This window comes from Canis lupus, chromosome 16 (genome assembly GCF_003254725.2).
Source record: "Canis lupus dingo isolate Sandy chromosome 16, ASM325472v2, whole genome shotgun sequence".
In the NCBI taxonomy this organism is placed as follows: Eukaryota; Metazoa; Chordata; class Mammalia; order Carnivora; family Canidae; genus Canis; species Canis lupus.
In genome coordinates, this window is record NC_064258.1 from 28,385,723 (window position 1) to 28,395,684 (window position 9,962).

The 9,962-nt window shown below is 42.7% G+C and overlaps 1 long non-coding RNA gene across 1 annotated transcript; it reads left to right on the top strand.

The window, feature by feature from the left end:
• Positions 1–247: 247 nt before the first annotated feature.
• Positions 248–8,898, top strand: LOC125752627 (uncharacterized). The gene is made up of 2 exons (XR_007402591.1): positions 248–422; positions 2,900–8,898. It is a non-coding gene; the product is annotated as an uncharacterized LOC125752627 (long non-coding RNA).
• Positions 8,899–9,962: the final 1,064 nt, after the last annotated feature.

Sequence of the window (9,962 nt, forward strand, 5' to 3'; positions counted from 1 at the left end):
GCTTCGGTTCCTGCCGTGAGAACGTGGGGGTTGAGTGCTCCTTCACCCCTCAGGGTTTTTTTTTTTTTTGAGCCTTCGCGGGGCGCAGAAGTAACGCAGAGGGGGCGTTCCTTGGCGTGGGGGAGGGAGTGGGAGGAGCGCGGACGGGCCGCCCAGCTCGTTTGCAGGCTACAGCTCCAGCCCACCGGGGCGCTGGGAGGGGCTGGACGCCGGGGGGGGGGGGGGGGGGGGGGAGGGGGCGGGGAAGAGTGGGCCAGGGAGGTTCCTTGCGGCCCTGGGAGCTGGGAACCGGGGCCAACAGGCCGCCTGACACTTAGTAGGGCACTCATCGAACCGGCCAATGAATGAGGCTTCAAGGAGCTCTCCAAGTGGAGACTGAAAAATACCAGGAAGTCAGAGAAGCCCGTGGGGTGAGAGACCAGGTCTGTCATTGCAGCTACTTGATACAAGGGGAGAGGAGACAGGAGGACAGTTTATTTATTTATTTATTTTTAGATTTTATTTATTTATTTATGAGAGACACACAGAGAGAAGCAGGCTCTCCCTCTACAACAACCCAATTTGGGACTCAGCCCAGGACCTGAGCCTAAGGCAAAGGCTCAACCATGGAGCCTCCCAGGTGCCCCACGAAGAACAGTTTAAAGGATAAATTGGGGTCTGATTGTGAAGGTTTTTTTTGTTTTGTTTTGTTTTTTGGGAAGGGTCTTTTAAATCATGCCAAAGTGTTCAGACTTTGTCCTAGGAGGGTAGGAGATATCAGAGATCTCTTAAGTTGGGGAGTGACATGATTAGGGTTTTGTTGGTGGTATTTGTTTGTTTGTTTCCCCAGAAAGATAACTGGAGGCTCTGGAGTTTGAGAATGGACCCCAGACGGGGTCAGAAACACAGATAGGAAGACTGGCTGGGTTTGGGCATTCCTGAGCTAATCGCTAGGCCTCCACTGCCTTCTATTGACGCTGGCCTCCTGTGCCTCTGAAGCAATTGAAATACAGCTAGTCCATATTACAAGTGTAAAATACATAGATTTCAAAGATGTGGCATGAAAAAATGTAAAATATCTCAGTGTCTGTTAATGACATGTTGAAATGATATTTTGAATATATTGGATTAAGTAAAATATTAAGATTAATGATTCCTGTTTCTTTTTACCTTTTTGGGTGGAATTATAAGAAATTATATGTATATAATGTGTGTGTATATATATAGAGAGAGGGAGAGAGAGAGCGCGCGCTCATAATATATTCCTATTGGATAGTACTGCTCTAGAATGAGGCAATAATGAAAGCAATCCTGAAGTTCTTGGAAACTTCCTTCCAGAAAACTATGCAATCATCAAATTTTGGCTTTGGCCATGTACACCATAGGTCATCCAGAACAGCATTCACCACCATTTAATTAATTAATTAATTAATTAATTAATTAATATTTATGAGGAAAACACTAGTAATTAAGGAAGGAAAACTTTTCATTGGCACTAAGGTCAAAAAGAAATTCCAAAATAATTCAATACTTCTTATATAATTTTAAGCTCAGTTTTCTTAAAAGTCTCCTGGCCAAAGATTCAAAACTAAAATTATCTGGAGTAAGTGTAATATATCTTTCATATGAGCCTACATATGTATTTTCTTCAGTTGGGGTTTTTACAAATTAAGCTAAAATATACTAACATATGGCAAAATCATATAGTTCTAATATCCAGAGCTTTCCACATCTTTTTTTAAATTCACCACTGTCTTATTTAAAAAGCAAAACCCAGAGTCTTAGAGAGGGTCACACAGCTATGAAAGACCTGAGGCAAAGCTAGGTGACCCAGTCTCCCCTTCTTTCCAGGCCTGCCCTTTTGTTGCCACACTAGAAAACAAAGTGGTCCATCCTCCTGCTTTAGGAGGAACTGGTTTGAAAGGGGGTTTGTTCAGATGCCTTACTGGATGTGCATATTTGGTTAGAGCTGAGCTTCCAAGGATGGCACCAGCTTAGATCAACATTTGCAATGATCTGCGCACACACAGGTTGGAGAAGCTCCCACCCATATTGCTCTACCTGACCTATAGGCAGAGAGGGATGAGGGACTGATTTTATCATTTTAAATAAGTGGAATTCCTCTGAGTAGCCAACCAGGTGTAGTCCTGAAGCAGTTACTGTGTTTTTCTCTCCAGTGTTTTTCTCAACACATCTCTACTGAGCTGGACCAATTGGGCACCACAAGAGTGAGAAGTGCCTTCAGATTCTCTACATCACACTACAATAGAGGCTGTTTTAGGAAGCCCCTCAGGTTAGGGAGGAGCTTGGCAGTGGGAGAAAAGTGACCTGTGTGTTAGTGTTAATCCATTCCTAACAGTTATTTGATACTGAAAATGTTCCCCCTTCACTGCTGGAAGTCCTTCACCTTAGCTAGAGCAACCTGTCACCATGGCCCCAATTGCCTCTGGAGGCTACGGTATTTTCTTGTATAATAAGGGCTTCCTATACTTTGCCCCAGATCAAAATTGAACCATTTAAAAAAGACATATTCAAAACGACCCCCTCCAAAAAAACGCTCATAGATAGAGAAAACAGATTGGTGGTTGCCAGAAGCAGAGCGGGGATGGGGAGGAATGGGTGTCGGAGGTCAAAAGGTAAACAAACAAACAAACAAAAAAACAAGCCCTGTTAAAGAAAACAGGCAGATTCTCCACTGATAAGAGGATAAACAGATTACCATTGAAAAGAAACATATCTTACTGTGATAAATAGCTTTGCCATTTGTTATAGGAGGCAAAGCAGAAGTGAGAGTCATGGTGTTATGGCCGATGAGCACCAAGGGGCTGAATTTGGGGGGGGGGGGGGCGGCGAAGACACTGTGGAGGTCACATGAGCTAACTTTTTTTTTTTTAATGTTTTATTTATTTATTCATGACAGAGAGAGAGAGAGAGGCAGAGACACAGGCAGAGGGAGAAGCAGGCTCCATGCAGGGAGCCCAACGTGGGACTTGATCCCCGGTCTCCAGGATCACACACCCGGCTGAAGGCGGCACTGAACCGCTGGGCCACTGGGGCTGCCCTGAGCAAACGTTTTTAACAGGAGTCTGTTTAAAAACAAAATTCTGCCGAGTGAATTTGAAGATCTAATTGACTTTATTAAGTGATTTGCAAATTGGGCAGCACCTAGCAAGCAGAAGGATGCTCCTAGGAGTTATATAAAATGGAGGGTTTTTATAGGAAAGAGGGTAGGGCAAGGACATTATTAGCAAAGGAAAAGATTGTTACATCTTTTTGAGGGGGAAGGGACAGCAGGCTTCTTATCATGTGGATTACCCTACTAGAGCTGATCGGTAAATTTTAGATTGACTGTTAAAAGGTCAATTCTTGGGGGAGGTTCAAACTGCAATTAGGTCTTGGTTGGCTGTGGTTGGGGACAACGACTTCATTTTGGGCTGCTAGTTTCTCTTTTAACAATTACCAATGGTGAATTTAACATTTTAATATGGTTTCAAGGCTCAAGAGTTTACCAAAAATTCTTGTGGCTCAGAGCAAGGTCTGCGGTCTTTAAAAGAACCTCAAGAGAAGGTTCTCAGGCTTAAAATCATCTTCTTCCATGTGGGAAAAACACCCTGGTGCTGGCAAGTGCTGGGGGTGACCACCTGGAATTTGCTTGACATTGCTCTCCTGTGGGTGGCTCTGGGCGTGTCCACCTGAGGTTTTGTGTGCTGGCTGGGAGAGTAAAACAGCAGAGAGCCTCTGGTGGCAATTGAAGAGCAGTAGTACCATGGTCTCCATGGATCAGTGGGAAACCAGCTACTGGGACCTAACCAGCCCTTGGCTATATCAATTAGGGTCACTCAAATTGGGTAATCTGAAGAGAATTTGATAAAAGTAAAAATTTAAAAAAAAGTAAAAATTTGATGATTTACAAAGATGTAGGATGGAGGTAGGGAAACCATAAGGTAAACTGTAGTATTTGGGGCAGAAGATATGGGTACTGAAATCAAGAGACAAAGAGAGAACACTCGAGAGTGTGCACTTTCGAGCATAAGCACAGGCTCACTGTATGGAGTGGCCACACCAGAGCTGTCACCTTCAGTCCTGGCCAGACACAAGGACGGAGCTAGGAAGCAGAAACTCACACCTCTCTGATCTCCAGCCCTCCACTTTTCTGCCTGACTCCCTACTGGCCTAATCCATCTGGAAGACAAAGGACAGGGAGAGCCCAACCTCCTGGGGCATAGAACAGGACAGAAAAGAATGGAGATTGGATCTATAGGAACAACAGAAGATTCCAGCACAGTGGAATAGAGAAAAAATCAGGAGCCAAGTGCTGTGTGGAGCAATCCAGAGCCAATCCTGATCCTGAGCAGATGTGTGTGTGCATGTGCGGAAAGTGTACTGAGCCTCACAACACACTCTTCTTGTTTTGGGGTGATGGCAATGACCCATGTCCACAATCGTCTTGTGGACAAGGTGAAACACCAAGGTCCTTGGTCCCCAAATGTTCCTCCCTACCACCACATATCTTCTCCACTCAGGGGTTTGTGCTTGAAATTCTTCCATTTTAGCTTTTTCCTTTGAACTAAAGTTTCTGCTAAATGTAAACTGTCCTTGGCATTCATGACTGCAAGTAAGGAAAAAAGGAAGCGAATGTTTCCTGACTTCCTACTCTGTGCCTACACCCAACGCAAGAGGTGTGACATTGATGAAATCAATAAATCACACCACAACCTCATCAGGCAAGTATTATCCACATATACATGAGGAAAATGAGCCACGGGGTGAGGGATTAGCCGACCCATGCTCAAAATCCACTTTTAGTTATTTTTATAAATTGCTTAGTCCAAAGCCCATGCACTTAACCACCACCCCAATGATTCCCAAACTTTGGAGATCATCAGATTAGCTTCAGAGCTTGTGAAATAGGTGGGATCTTTATTTGAGAGGAAGATTTAATGTGAAGAGAAGAGAAAGCTACCCCAGAGAAAAGGAAATGGTACAGTGGAAGCAATGATGGTGTCTTAGTCTGCTTGGGTTGCCTAAACAACAGATACTGATTTCTTGCAGTTTTGAGGGCTGGGATGTCCAAGGTCAAAGTGCTGGCAGATTTTGTTCTGGTGAGGGCTCTCATCCTGGCTTTGGCATGCCTGCTTTCTTCTTCTTCTTTCTTCTTACTTCTTTCTTCTTCTTCATTATATTTATTTATTTGATAGAGACAGCATACAAGTAGGCAGAGCAGCAGGCAGAGGGAGAGGGAGAAGCTGACTCCCCATTGAGCAGGGAACCCAATGTGGGGCTTGATCCCAGGACCCAGGGATTATGATCAGAGCGCAAGGTAACAGATACTTAACTGACTGAGTCATCCAGGTGTCCCAGCAGGGCCACCTTCTTGCTATATCCTCCCGAGGTGGAGAGAGAGAGCTCTGGTGTCTCCCTTCTTTTTTTTTTTTTTTTTTTAATTTATTTATGATAGTCACAGAGAGAGAGAGAGAGAGGCAGAGACACAGGCAGAGGGAGAAGCAGGCTCCATGCACTGGGAGCCTGATGTGGGATTCGATCCCTGGTCTCCAGGATCGCGCCCTGGGCCAAAGGCAGGCGCCAAACCGCTGCGCCACCCAGGGATCCCTGGTGTCTCCCTTCTTATAAGGACACCAATCTCATCAAGGGAGCCCTACCCTCATGACCTCATCCAAACCTGATTACCTTCCAAAGGTCCCACCTCCAGATACCATCCCATTGGGGCTTACTATCACTTGTGAATTTGGGGGCCAATGTGAACATTTGGTCCTTAAACAGAAATCTTGAAGAACTTTGCCTAGGGTAGATGTACCCTGCTCTTCTGGGTGGTGACAGTGCCCTTGCCCAACACCCCTAGGAAGGGCTCTGATTAAAAAAAAAAAAAAAAAAAAAAAGGAAGGGCTCTGATGTACTGTCTTCTCTTTTCCCTTCCTTCACTCCACGTGAAAACCCAATTTTAGTCTTCTAGCTTCATTGGATGTCATAGAAAGCAATACCCTCAGTAGTGCCATGTTTGACCTTGAAACTGATGCTATGGCGTTAACTCCATGGGTTTTATGGGCAAAGCACCTGCAGTTCAAAATCCACTTATAATCTATGTGACCTTTGCCAATCACTCTGAAATTCAATGTTCTCATTTGTAAAATGGAGATAACACTACCTATTATGCAAAACTGACAGCACAATGTTTGGGACCATGTTGGACTTATAGTGAATAGAGTTGTCCAGAAACCTACCTCCTGGGACACCTGGGTGGCTCTACCTTTGGCTCAGGTCGTGATCCCTGAGTCCTGGGATCAAATCTCACGTCTGGCTCCCCTCCCTGTGTCTCCCTCTGCCTATGTTTCTCCCTCTGTCTGTCTCTCATGAATAAACAAAATCTTAAAAAAAAAAAAAAAAGAAAGAAAAAGAAACCCACCTCCTGATTTCCAGGCTTCTGCCTCTGCCTCTCATTTCCTCTATTTGAAGCGCAAATAAATGTGACATTTATTAAGTGTTCCAGTATGCTGGAGGCCTTGCACTGCCCACAGATAGCCGGTGATCCTGACATCTGCGTCAGAGGGTTCTTTGGTACACATGAGAAAATAAACAGATGAATAAAAAAGAAAGACATGAGAGTGTGATGGGAAGGTGGGGCTGGTGGCTGGGATTTACTCTTTTACAGCCACTGGTAGGGTGTGGGAAGTGCTAGGGAAACCCAAGAATTCTCCCAAGGGGGAGAATGATTTACCCCCACCGCTGGTCACCAGTCTGTGAGCTCCTGGGCTGGGAGCGCCCTCAGCTGGCCATTCTGCTGAGCCTAGAGGTTTTGCTTTGTAATTTTTTCTTCTTTTTCTTAATCCAGTTCCTTTGACAGTCTGCCCCTCCTTTCATTCACTCAACAAATTTTACGGAGAATGTTTCTCGCTAAGGGATAGTCTAGGCACTGAGGATATAGCGGTGAACAAAGTCAACCAATATTCTTTCTCTGAACTAACTTGATATAGGCTTAGTAACTTCCATTTGGATCCCTGAAGCCAAATTTTTTAAATATTTTATTTATTTATTTGAGAAAGAGAGAGATAGAGCATGAGTGGGGGGCGCAGGGCAGAGAGAAAGAAGGAGAAGCAGACTACCTGCTGAACAGGGAGCCAGAAGTGGGGCTTCATTCTAGGACCCTGGAATCGTTACTTGAGCTGAAGGCAGATGCTTAACCAGTTGAGTCACCCAGGCACCCCTGGATCCCTGAAGCCTATTATTTACTCCTTCTTTTATATTGCCAAAAGTGATTTTTTTTTTTTTTTGCCAAAAGTGATTTAAAAAAAAAAAACTAGCACACATACAGCTTAAATGAGGTGAAACCAGAGCACCGTGTAATATTGATGCAAATTTGAGGAGTGAGGCTATGGGCTCAATTCTTTTTTTTTTTTTTTTTTATGGGCTCAATTCTAAGTGACTTGCCAAAATATCGTAGTACTCCCTTCTCTTATTATAGATTATGCTTTTGTTTCCATGTGCTTTTCAGGTTTGTTCATGAGTGCATTTCCAGGGGTTTCTCTAGGTCTGTATTGTCCAATACAGTAGCCATTAATCACATATGATAAAGATTAAATTCATTAAGTAAGATTAAAAATTTAGTTTTTTTAGTTGCATTATTCACATTTCCAGTGCTAATTACCCATATATGGCAAGTGGCCATCTCATCCGACAGGGCAGATATATAGAATTTCTATTGAAGAAGTTTCTACTGGATGAAATTGTAAGCAGTGATGGGGATCCATCTATGGGAGTGTCATGTTATGTTAATGTTCAGGTATAATTTATCCTCTCCTTTCTTCCACCTTCTTACCTACAGTTTGCAAAGTGGCCTCTGGCTGGTACCATAAGGAAAACAGAAGGTATGTGAGCCAGCCAGAAGACTTAACTTCCTACCGTTCACTGACCCTGCCAGGAGAGATGCCCATGGTCTCTGTTCCTCCTTGGCCCAGTCTCTCATCCAACTGTACCTCAGACTAACAGAGAGGGCTGGTTCCCAGGCTGATCAGCCCTGTGGTTGTTCTTCTTCCTTGGAGATTTGGTTGCCTCTCCACCTGCTCCCTTGGTCATGGGTAGCCAGTTCTGCTCTTGACTGCTACCATTTCTGGTTCTAACTTTGGGCCTGAAGGAGGTTGGGGGATCTTTTTGAGTGAGGGCTTAGACACAAGGAAGTAATTGTACTCCTCTTATGAGACTGGGAGTGGGCAGTGATTGGGCGGGTGTCTGAAAAGTTGAAAATCTTCATTTTTTTAAAAAGAATTTGTTATTTTAATTTTTAAAAATATTTTAAAAGAGATTTTATATATTTATTTGACAGAGAGAGAGAGAGAGAGAGAGAACACAAGCAGGGGGAGCAGGAGAGGGAGAAGCAGGCTCCCTACTGAGCAGGGAACCAATGCAGGGGCTGGATCCCAGGACTCTGGGATCATGACCTGAGGCAAAGGCAGATACCTAACTGACTGAGCCACCCAGGCGCCCCGAAAGTCTTCACTCTTAAGCTACTTCCATTTACTTAGCAGCAAAGAAAGTTGGGCTGAATACCCTGAACCACAGGCTCTTCTCATTTCTGCTACTAACTAGCTCTGTGACTTTGGGCAAGTGGTGAGGGATGTGGGTGATGATTTCCAAGATTTTCTGCAACTCTATATTCTAAAACTTGGCCAAAGCCTTTGTAACTCTGGTAGACAAAGATGCTATGATCTAGATAAAACAGATTCCCTTCTCAAAGAGAAATCTCCAGGCTCAGATGGTTTCAGTGGAGAATTCTTTCAGATACCTAAAGAAGAATAAACACTAATTTTCCACAACCTCTTCCAGAAAACAAAGGAGAGAACACTTCTCAACTCATTTCATGAGGTCAAAATAGTACTGCAAAAAAAAAAAAAAAAAAAAAAGGAAAAAGAAAACTATTAGCCAATATCTGTCATGAACTTAGAAAAAACTATGGACCACTATCTCTTAAGAACTCAGACCAATATCTCTCTCAAAATCATCAATGAAACATTAGCAAATTGAATCCGTTATAAAACAATTATAAATACAAAAAATTACATACCATGACCAAGTAGGATTTATTCCACATATACAGCCTGATTCAATTTTCAAAAGTCGATCACATCAAGTGATCAGTAAAACTGGATTAACAAAAAATGTCTACCATATCAACAGGCTAAAGAGAAAGAAAGAAAAGGCTAAAGAACAAAAATCATATAATCTTATCAATTGATGTGGGAAAAGCATTTGACGAAATCCAACAATCATTCATGGTAAATATTCTCAACTTAATAAAGAACATCTATGAAAAGCTTACAGCTAGCATCACAGTTGATGGTGAGTGACTAAATGCTTTTCCACTAAGACTGAGAACAAGGCAAGGATGTCTACTCTCATCATTCTTATTCAACATAGTATTACTAGCCACTGCAATAAGGAAGAAAAAGAATAAAAGACATACAGAGTGGAAAGGAAGAAATAAAACTGCCCCTATTTGCAAATGATATGATTGCCTTAAAAAAAAAATCCCTAAAAATCTGCTAAAAAAAAAAAATCCTGTAACTGCTGTATGAATTCTACAAGTTTGCAGGATAATAATCAATATACAAAAATCAAATAGTAAAAGATGTCAATTTTCCCCAAATTCATCTATAGGTTTAATGTAACTCCTATCAAAATCCTAGCAAGGAAGTGAAATCAATCAGAGAAAGACAATTACCATATGATTTCACTCATATGTAGAATTTAAGAAACAAAACAATTAAAGAAAAAGAGACAAAAAAGACCCCTCCCAACCCAGACTCTTAACTATAAAGAACACATTGATGGTTACCAGAGGGAAGGTGAGGGATGAGTGAAATAGGTGAAGGGAATTAAGAGGACACTTATCCTGATGGGCACTGAGTAATGCACAGAGTTGTTGAATCACTATATTGTACACATGAACCTAATATAATATTGTATGTTAATTA